Source organism: Magallana gigas, chromosome 5 (assembly GCF_963853765.1).
Source record: "Magallana gigas chromosome 5, xbMagGiga1.1, whole genome shotgun sequence".
In the NCBI taxonomy this organism is placed as follows: domain Eukaryota; kingdom Metazoa; phylum Mollusca; class Bivalvia; order Ostreida; family Ostreidae; genus Magallana; species Magallana gigas.
The window spans coordinates 30158460-30168459 of NC_088857.1; the positions used below are offsets into that span (position 1 = coordinate 30158460).

General features: G+C 32.7%; 1 protein-coding gene and 1 long non-coding RNA gene across 3 annotated transcripts in view; one reads left to right on the plus strand and one right to left on the minus strand.

Moving 5' to 3' along the window:
* LOC105338577 (myoneurin) overlaps positions 1-10000 on the plus strand; it is a 28959-nt gene that overhangs the window by 3738 nt on the left and 15221 nt on the right. Inside the window, exon 2 of one of the 2 annotated variants that reach the window (XM_066084168.1) lies at positions 1756-1793. The gene's annotated coding sequence lies outside the window, so the exon portion shown is untranslated. Of the gene's footprint in view, positions 1-1755; positions 1794-4012; positions 4154-10000 lie in introns of those variants that run through there. The other variant, XM_066084170.1, reaches the window with a different exon arrangement.
* Positions 2482-4379, minus strand: LOC109620036 (uncharacterized). Its single transcript, XR_002200722.3, has 3 exons — positions 4269-4379; positions 3917-4082; positions 2482-3329 (listed from the first exon to the last, which is right to left on the minus strand). It is a non-coding gene; the product is annotated as an uncharacterized lncRNA (long non-coding RNA).

Genomic DNA, 10000 nt, shown 5'->3' on the forward strand with positions numbered 1-10000 from the left:
TATCTTTTGTATTGTGTGTTTTGATACTACTGCTGTTGGAAATCAATTTTTAGGAATTGCTCTTGTAAGGTTTTTTAATTACACCGAACCTTTAGTGCGACACATGGTGATGAGAAATTCTGCCCTAGGAGCGTATAGAAGAGGAGACTGGGAGTAAATTGAGAACTGTCGATAATTTCATATTTACATACCTAAAATATATCAGGCCAAATAATATTGACAGCAATTGATAAATAATTCAGCAGTTCTTCATTAAAACGGAGAAAAATATCGAAATGAAAGCTGAGATGGCCATTACAAAAATGGGAATTTGCAGGGATGTGCAAATATTTAAATTGTTTTAGGTGCCTCGTCAGAAGTTTTGTTTGAATATATTCATTGTGACAAAAGAATGAAAAGATTATCAGCGAATAAATCTCTTGGGTATTTTTTGCGGCATTTAGAAATTATTTCTTATTTACATAAAAATTGGAAGTGCTGAAACTAGTGTTGGTCATGGTTAGTTCAATTTTCAGTATTACAACTATCCCTTGATTTTCAAAATTATCAATTAAAATGTTTTCAACAACTGTAAATGATTGTTTCTACTCGCTAAGAAGACTCTATAATATGACTAACCAGTCATTAAACCTTTAGAAATAAGTTGGTAAGTTGTTAAATAATTTTACAGTACCGTTTTCTTTAGGGGGGTTGGGGGGATCTTTCTAAAATTTCATACTCTGGTTGATTTCGTACAATTTTGTATAGATGCAGCCCCTTTACACAATGGGAGTAATATAAATACTGTGTCACTCATTGTTTTCTGATAAATCAGGGCCATATTTTCTAATATCAAGGAGAAATCTTCAGGCACATAGAGGCAACAGTATTACTCTGTGCTGCTGTCATCTCGATGAATGGAGCTCTGGCAATTAAGTTTAAATATAGCAGACCTGACTGCTTCAATATACTACAGTTGTGCTCGTTAACGTGTGAACACCAACTGCTTGAGGTGTTACATAACCATATTAATTCTATATAAGTGTAAAACGGAAGGAATATCAAACAATCTGCTGATCTGCTACAAGCAATGAGAATTAAAAAAAACAACGTTTCATTGACTGTTATAGACATTATATCTATAAACCTGTAGCTGAATATATATGTGTACAAGATATTGCCTGATACTCCTGGGTGTATTTTCTAACAGATGTCACTTGATGCTGTGAGAAAAACCCCAGAAGGTTATAATGGTTATATTGCTTTTAGGATAAAATATGCATTTTATTTCTATTTAGGGTGTTGAATGCAAAATTGAAAAATCAGATGATATTTCCCCTAATAGGTGTTAAATGTCAGTTTGTATGTGAAAAACATCTTTCTCTCTCTCTTTTTTCTCTCTCTCCATCCGTATTTGGAGTTACTACAGTGTAAGCAGTAAATCATTCACTCCAATTACAAGAAACCCAAAAGATGCTCTTTATTAATGTTTCTGTGATGCAATGAAGTGTTGGGGTGAAAGGCTGTCATGTTTTAGTTCATTTTGCATTAAGCCATGACTCAAGAGAAATTTATTGCAAAAGGAGTTATTGGAAATTGCTTAACATGGAGTAAATTGAAAAACTTGATGGAAAGGGGGATGGGAGGGGGGGGGGGGGGTTGAGCTGAAATCTACATTTAAGTTAAAATTAGAAATGTTTCATAGAAAACTTTTCCTTAAAAATGAAGATAAATACCTATTGCCTCTTATTATTATATAATGTGTTTTTATTATAGATGAAGAGAAGTGCCATTCATGACAAAAGAACATTTTTGTAAGTAGCATACCCAATTTTATATACTAACTTAAACAATTTTTTTTACAAGTTATATGAACAATTTTATTATTATCTTTTATATTGTCAGTTAATGCTTTGGTTGCATGAAGGAAATAAGAGATAATTTCCAATGATTTATCGATGAAAGGTCGGAGTTGAAGAGGTCAAGTAGCAAACGTAGGGTTGTATTTTCTGTTTGTTTTTTGAATAGTAACAGCATCAAGGAAAGATATAGACATTGGCAGACTTTTTGATTAATTGAAACCCTGCTTTTAAAACAGATGACTTTGTAGCCAATTTCTCATTTGAAAAGTTACCTCTATAGCAACATTTAGGTTTACCGGTAATATTTATAATGGCCCTTGAATTGGTTGTTTTAAATTATCTTGACAGATTGACAAATGTCTTCGCTGTTTTAAATTTAATAAAACATATGTATATTATATATTGATATTTTCTCTGCCTTTAAAAAAGAGAAGAAAGAATTACTTCGAAATCATGATCTTTACAATTTAAAACCGGCAATATGTTGTTGATCTCCAATTTTTATTAATTGTTTGAGTTGTACGTGGATCCTGGTAATCAATTTCCCTTCCATTGCAGTATACATGTAATTTGACAAAAGGAATATTAGATGGGTGATAAAAAAAACCTAAGCTTTTCTCTCCCCCTGGCGGTGTTTGGGTTGGGGGATACAATTTCAGAGACAGATGGGTAAGACTTATTTATCTGATTGTCCCTCAAAGTCGGTTTTAACATTAGGAATCGGCAATGAAAGGAAACAATGTCGCTGTATTCAATTTCATTATCCAACGCTATATTATCAAGAGTGCACTTACATTTCACAAAATGAAAACCCTAATGGCTGCCGTATAATACATATTGAATAGGCAGATTTTATTAATCAATTATGAATAAGAGATTGTTTGTTGCAACACGAGTGGCCTCTGGGGACCTGAAATTACATATATATTAAAAGATGGCGAACATGAAATTGATTTGCTTTGGACACTCATTTACTTGCTTAATCAATACCACTTATTTTAACTTTGTCTTTTATGTGGAAAAATAATACTGTAATTGTACAGACGTTTCCGTACATAAACGGTCACACAAGAGTTTATTTTCCTTTAAATCAAGTGGATTCCGTGTTTGCTGAAACTCGGGATATATGAAATATATCTGAGACGCATTGATTCTTTTGTATTTAATGCCTTTGGAGTGCGCTTCTAATCAGTGACGTAGATTTCAGAATTACTATGTAAACAATGCTCCGCAAACAGATCCCGACTGCGTCTTTCAAGAATTATCACATTTCGCTCACTGCTGATGATGAATATTTAATAATTTCGTCATTCACTGTTACGCAAAATCAAATTAAAGAGATACAAGAATTAGATGAAAATTTTTTTCCTGCTCTATATTGATTCAAGAAATAAAACAAAGGCAGCATAGGCTTGTTCTTTCGGGTTACTAGCTGGAGTACTGTCCTTATGGAACACTTCTCTTTAAAGATGCCAAAGTCGTGAGAACCTGTACATAAAAAGATGCCAAAGTCAGTCTGTAATTCAGTTATTTGAACGTTGAAGAACTGTCATTAAATCAAAGTATATGATTAAGAAAAAAAAAAACAACACAAATTGTCACCAATGGAGATTTTTAGAGTTTGAGTGTCTTTTACTGTTACCTACAGTCTTTTAAATTTGGCGTTATGTTCAAGCTACAGTCTTTCATTGAATTTGGTGTTATTTACGAGCTGTGAAATAAATCTCGGCCATCTTTCATAGCCACACATTTTCTTTGAAAAATTAAAATGTTTTTACAATCTGGATTGAGTTGTATTGTTTTAAATATGCTTCACTTTAGAAGTATGTAATTCCTTGTTTGCAACACATCAAAGAAGTGCAAATTGAAACGGAGGTAATTAACTGTCACTTCAGTGCAGCAAGTCACGTGAAATATCGTTGATGAATTTTCATTGTTTGAATTTTTGAAAAAATACTTTTGAAAAGCGAACTACATATCCATGGTAACATGTAAATAATAAACCTACAGGGGGCCAGCTGGAGGTAAAAACGACAGGTGGTTGGTTGCAACCCAAGGACAGGTGAAAAACTTACCTTTGTGTTCAACCAAGCATATTACAAGGCATGCATGGGTGCTCCAGTGTTCTTTAAATTAACACTTTTCAAGATTATCTATTGCTTTATCAAAATGTAGTAGCATTTGTCTCAGACGCATTCACTTCATGTTTGGAAGTTTCACCAAGGAAACTGGAGCTGAATTCTATTTCAAAATAAGAAATCACAATTAATTAATTCTGCCCTGTAAAAAAGTGAAAAGATAAATAAATTCAGGTAGGCATTTTCATTTTTGTGTTATTCTAAAAAAAAATTTCTTTTATGCATTGTTTCAAAGATATTTAAAATTAGGTGAAAATAATTGTTCTTTTCTTTCAAAGAAATATACCACCTTAAATTATTTTAGAGATATGAAACTGTGTTGTTCCTTTTCCTCTTTTTTTTTTCATTGTTAAAAAAAAAATGAATGGAAAGTGAAAGACACCTTGCAGTTTTATTTATTGCTGGTTTCACCTTTTGTGTAACTTTTGCTTTTGATTTGGACTTGGTTTTCTAACCCCAGAAGTCAATATTAGTTTATCATTGGCATTGTAAGCGTTGGGTTACCGTCACTTGAGTAGATATGTTGTAAGCTGTTTCCTGTGTCCCACGTCAACAAAGACCCAAAGTGTTTACCTATTGTATGTACATCCGGTGCCTACATGACTCTATCTTCACAAAGAAAATCTTTCTCCCAAAAACAAGCACTCTTCAGGCTTCAAGATCCGAAATATTAATTGGATAAGATTGACCTAGGGCTCAAAAGAGGGGGGAAAAATGGAATTTTGTTGAAGGAAAAAAAGTTGAACTTTGTTACATAAAAGATTAGAAAAAGTAGGTAATTGCGCTCATTTTTTGTCAATTTTCAGTGGAGTTGTGTAAATATAGCATTGAAAAGGGTTTTTAAATTTTATCTTTAAAGTAGTGGTAAATACCATTGTGGCCAGCGGTGTTTTGAATGAAACGGCTATTGTGAGAGAGGAAGTGCCGTTATACAAATGTAATACCGTATCAATTCCCCAAATTTACCCCCATTTACCTGAGCATAGGTAGTTGTGTATGTATTAATAGATCTAGGTTTAAACTATCTCTGGGTGCCTCTTGATTTGTTAAAGAGAGCTGCACCCTGGTATGCATTTATCAGTAGACTTTATTTAAAAATAAACCATAATCAGAGTTGTACATTTGTGAAACCCATAAATCACGCACTACTCCAAAATACCAAGTAAATAATAGCTAAACAGAAATCAATGATATCATTGCCCGAAAAAAAAACTTTTGTTTTCATTTTTGTCAAAATGTTAATGTTGATGTGATCGGGGGAGAAATGCCATTATGAAAATGATGAAATGTCATTTCTTGGACAAAGAAAAAACGGCGTAAAAAAATGAATTATTGTCATAATTTAGCAGGTGGCAGTATAGATACTGGAGAAGGACATGTGGAATATTTTAGGTAGTATCATTAATCAAAAAAGATGACTCCCTTTGTTTCATGGAGTTTTTTTGTTTTGTTTTACATATTAGCATATTGCGCTTTTGTGTTGTTTTTCTCCCCTTCTTTTAATTTGTGACCTTGGAGGTCTGTAATTTACCTTGTAGCAATGTACTAGTGACTCAATTATTACGGAACTCGATAGTGTATTTCATACAGTTATTACTCAAATGATGATTTAATCAAATTTATAGCAACAGTACATGTAGAATTTAATAATTTCCATTATCTGTGTTAAATTAGCAATATACAAAGGAAATTTTTTAAAGATAGTTGAAATATGTTTTAAGTGCATTATTTTGTAACATGGTTTTGTTCGTTTATTAAACCATGTGATGAAAAAAAATTATTCAAATCTCCATCGAGCTGTGAATTTACCAAATGCATTTGTTCTTGTAATTACACTTCTACAGAATGGATCAGTCATTTAGAAGTCAGAGAATATTTAGCTTATTGAAAATTCTAGGATCCTCAATTATGCAATAGTTGAAAAAAAATCAAGCAATGATGTAAAGCGACAGACCTGTATCTGCACAGTGAAGTCAATTAAAGATGGATTATAAATCACTTAATTGAACTGTTCAGCAGTGTTTAAAATCTTCTGTGAATTGAAGCATAGTTTTTTTTTTTTAATGCAAATAAAAAACAATGAATATTTATAACAATTAAAGTAAACTGAATTCTCAATTTTCTTTGCTTTTGTACAACCCTTTCATCTATTTTTAATCACTAAAATGGGATAGCCAAAATTTGTTCTCACCGTCCTGCACATTTTCATGTTGAATTTAAATGTGATTTTTTTTTTTTCAAAGTTTAAAGTGGTGATTAATTTTTAAGACATCTAAGAAATGGCCACTGGGCAAGAGAAGATGGAGGGTAGATCCTCTAATGGGATAACTTGTCGTTATCTCCCTTGTGTAAGTGACAAGCATCAAGTGGTCAGTCAGTCAGAAGTCAGTCTTCATTATCATGTTAAATGGAAAATGAGAAAATGTCCCTTCCACGGTAGATAACAAAAGATAAGGGGACAAAGTGGCCACAATACAGTTTTTGTGGTGCCATTGTGGGGGTTTTATTTGGAGGGGAGGGACTGTGGGAAGGAGTGACCTCTTGCTCGAAGAAAATTGTTGAAAAATTGGAGGGAAAATTCAGCAAAAGGATACACGAAGAAAAGGGGAAGAAAAAAAGGAAATCAAATCAGTGAACTAGATTGGTCAGTTAGGTTTAAGTGGCCAACAATTGTGATGACGTAACAGTGGTCATTCTCTCTCTCTCTGCATCACCGCCACTTGATTTGCTGGGGATCTTGTGGTCACTTTGGTCATCTTGTGGTCAAGGGAGGAGGGCAAAAGTTCAGGAGGGTTTTAACACTGCCCAGCAGTAAGCCAGTGACAGAAGATAGGTTGTAGATAATGAGGACACTGACTCAGGGTGTCCAGCCTCCAGCCTCCTCTCCCCACCAGCTGGGGCCTAATGACCCCAGGTGTTAATTAACTCCCGACTCACCAGTTTCAACAGTTCTCCCTGTGTTTGCTTGACCTTCTCCCAATTAATTACATGCATGTATATATTTTAATTAAAGATTTACTGGTGAAGGGGGTTTGAGATTGCAATTCTCCAGAGAGATAAAATTAAACTGAAATATTAATTTGATGCTATATCTTTTTATTGCAAGTTTTGGTAAATGAGAATTGGGTTGTTTTTTTTAAGCTCACATCTTTTAAAGAAATAATGTTTTTCTTGTTTCAAGAAAAATAAAACACAGCTATCAGTGTTTTGTCCTTGTTGCTTGGCGCTGGAGGAAAGATAGATCATTAATTTAGTTCAATAGAAAATTTCCTCGTGCCTATCAGATCCTTATTTTATCTTTATTACCAAGTTCCCAACAAATGTGACAGCAATTTACATACGTTGTACTTTAAAAATCACTATTCCATGATGTACCAAAGAGAATTAGATATCATTTTGTAATCATTTTGTTAGTGTAAAATTCTTGCCTCCACGGAGAAATTCTAAAAGCTTGGTGTGGCATTTATGTATGGGAGTAAAATGGTACAGATGATGCAAAAATGAAGATAAATGCAAACGCAATACCGTAAATCATGCTGTAATCCCGAATTCAAGTCAACAAGGAATTTCAATCATAAATGCTACATGTCCATTGATTTTCCATCATAAAACTAAAAATCTCTCAACAAATTAAAATGATGGTTATTTACAATGTGCTCCCGAAAGATAATGTCAAAAACCGTTTTCATTTGTTTGGAACACGGTTGTTTCAGATCCAGCTGAGAAATTGGGTGATTAGCTTTCACCTCTTTTCATGATCAAACCAAATAAAGTATGTTTTCAGCATGCACAATTTATTCTCTTAGTACAAAAAAAAAAATAAGTTTGGTCCATCTCTCAAAATAAGATAGTAAAGATGATTACTAGCATTGAGAGAACTTTGGCAGATGAAAAATTTCTCCTTGCCATCCAACACTCTGGGGCATTTAGTGCTTTTGTGCTTCTTCAATTTTTTCCCTTTGAAAATTAATCTTCTGTACATATGAATTTTAAATTTTTGTGATGATTATTTATTTATTACTACAAGTATACAGATTGCCTACATGGATGTGTAAGGATAATTGTTGTGTAACATCGGCTTACATAAGCCCCCATATATTATGAATTTATAGTCAAGAAAACTATGCATTGATAAGGGATAATTGTGGTGGTGGGGATTTTATTTTGCACAAGGAAATAGAAAGAGTAATTTACTAGCTGAGTAACCTTGCCTTTGAGTATACACTTTTTTTTTTGAAAATGAAACCCTTTATGAGTCTCTTTTCAAAAGAAAAAAAAAATTTAAAGACAAATTTCATAATATGTAACATAAATGCCTGCATTAATAGTCACAAGCAGGGATTCTTCCCGGTATCAGCTGCTGTGAACAGGTAGTCATTGGGATCTATTACAGCCAAAAAGCTGTATTACTTGTAGCATAAATTACTGTGTATCTATAAGGTTGGTGGTTATTTTTCAATAGGTATAGTCACATTATAACATGTTTTAGCCATATTTGGATTTGGGCATTTTTCTTCATTTGGAAAAGTCAGTTTATTTAAAGTGTTGAAGGTGGGTGGGGAGGGTTTTTCTTTTATTAAATCAATGTAGTTGAAAAATAAATAGTTTTTAACTCATTTTTGAAAAAAAAAGGATTGAAGAAGATTAATGAAAAAATTAAAAATATTAATTTTTGGGATTGTTTTACAAGAGGTAGGTTTTTTAACTTTTGATTCTAATATTGAAATTTAAAAAACCCATTTCCATTCTCCAGATTTTCAAACTTACACCCCCCTTTTTCAGTAGAAATTAATATTGATTATCATGTGGTTTTAGAATTCATCATTTTTTTTTTCTTTTTGGGGAAAAGTAGAATGCAAAAATCTTTGTTCTGTGGGTGTATGAAAAATATCCATTTTGAAGTGTCATGTCAAAACGACATGAAAAGTTTGCGTGTTTTCTCTCACCCAAGGTATTGATTTGAAGATGAAATGTTTACTTTATTTACCATAAAACACTGGCAGTTTGGCTTTTTATATTTTGATGGTTTTTCTATATCAGGATCTTATTGACGTATGTATCAATCTCGGCTCCAGTCCTCATTAGCTTAGGCTGGACGCATTTTTCCCCTTAATTGATTCATGTATGTTTCAGGTAGGGAAATTATATGTAAACTTCCTGTGGCATTTATAAGGAAATTACTGATTGGCTTTTAGGAAACGGCATACCCACGTACGTAACCGTCAAATGGTAAACAATTTATTTATGCAGGTCGTGCTTAGAAAAGGCGAAGTAAAAAAGAAGGCATGGGCAGAAGAATAAAGATTTTGTCAGGGTTTATAGGCAGTATGTTAATTTACATGTACTGTAAAGAAAATTAGGGTTTAATCTGACTCCATATCTTTGACAACCAAATTACGCATCCAGTTTACATAGAATTTTACTCTTGAAGTCTTTCAGTGTTGTGCTATCCCCCCCCCCCCCCCCCCCCTCCACCATGTTGCGTCCATATTCCAAAATATATTTAATCAATGGTATATCAAATGAAATTACAGTATACAAATACATGGTTCTTTTTCCTTTTATAAAAAATATAATGATTTAAATTGTTTCAAAATTGTTAACAAGAGCATTTACTAAGCATAGAGAATTTTGTGGGTAAATGTATGAATAGAAAAATTGCTGATTCTAAAAAAAGATGATATACTACTTTCTTTACTTTAAAGGAAGGTTTCAAGATTGTTCAAGAAAAAATATGTTGTACAGAATTTATACTCTAAATGATACAGATATTTTTGTAGAAAATTAATACATATAATCAAAAATTGATTTCACCACTATCACCATGTCCATTATATTCCCTTCAAGGCATTTGATAATATATTGTTGTCATGTTTAAACAAATGTGTATTAATTAATATAAAATTGATTGAAATTACGATAAGTGTACAAGTCCTTTTGCCGATCGAGCTTTTTTGTCAGCCAATAAAATTCCTCACAAATCATTTATTTTGTTTTCATTCTGTTTGACAAATTCCTGGC